Raw genomic sequence first — 1,311 nt, 5'->3', positions numbered from 1 at the left:
TGACTTCGCCCATGCTTAACACACACACACACACACACACACACACACACACACACACACACAGGGGAGAAGGGGCCAGAGTTTTTTTTAAACTCGGCTCCCAATTAATTTTGAAAAAGTTAAGGTTTTTTTATTTTCATTGAACAAAAAATAGTGCCCCACCCCACCTCCATTAACATTTGCGCTGATAAATGGAAGCAAGACCTGAAGGTATACCATAGTATATATAAGTTGTAAGCCTTGCGAAACTGTGAACAAACTCAGGGACCGTGTCAGCAGTATTAACTCTTTCAAGTCTTTCTGTTCCATGCAGTGGCGGTGGGTAGTGAAGGGCTCACGGGCTTGAACGCCCCTCCCCACCCCCCAACTCTATCCCAAAGCAAATGAAAATAACGAAATAAGCAGTTAAAGCCGTTATGATCGCACACGATGAACACAGAGTGATCAACTTGGCGGCTTGCTCGTTTATCCAATCACTGTTGCCACCGCTCACAACTGTAGTAACCTAACAGCCAATCAAATGTCTTTATGGCTAAGCAAAGATGAGCCGGTTCCCACGGACCCTCGTTAATGAAACTCTTCTTGTAAAAAGGTAGAAGTCTTGAAAACAATAACACTGCACAGAGGGCTCACGCTGTCCTAGCCCTGACCATGGGGTGAAAGTTTACGACACACTCTCCCCCAGTGACACAGTTACCTACGCTCCCATTGGACCTTTGTTAGGTGCTGTCTACTTTTCTCGACTACACGGCCTAATCCAGCTCGTGGAGTGCTGTGTATACATGTTTGTGTGTGTGCCGCTGAGATTCAACAGTTAGTAATTACATCAAACCTCTTTTGAGGCAACTTATCCATCAGATGAAAATTAATTAGAGAAGTTTGGGGGTGAAGCGGTTTCGTCCCCAGCACCCAGAAGAATTTACCGTAGAACAAAGAGAAGGTAGACAAAGGTGACTCTTCTTGTTTGAAGGGTTCTCAAAATGCCGTGGCTCGCGGTGAGAATGGAAAAATCACCACTGTTTTGTTCTTTTATTGCTTGCTATTTGGTATTAAAGAAGTGAAAGCAACCTAAGCCCCACCCAAATCTTGGTCCACCCACCGCCACTGGTTCCATGCACCGGTATATCACTGCCTTTCTTCACAACATATAACCACTAAGCATGGGCGAAGTCAAGTCGAGATTCGGAATTCGACGAATTCGTGGGGTCTGAGTCGGAGATCGAACATTGGGCAGGAGGACGAGTCCGAACACGAATTCCCGAACTAGGGCAGCCAAGGGGAAAATAGATCACGAGGAGCGAAAACATATTT

This window comes from Aplysia californica, unplaced genomic scaffold, assembly GCF_000002075.1.
Source record: "Aplysia californica isolate F4 #8 unplaced genomic scaffold, AplCal3.0 scaffold00452, whole genome shotgun sequence".
Taxonomy (NCBI): Eukaryota; Metazoa; Mollusca; class Gastropoda; order Aplysiida; family Aplysiidae; genus Aplysia; species Aplysia californica.
Note: the sequence above shows the minus strand (reverse complement) of the source record.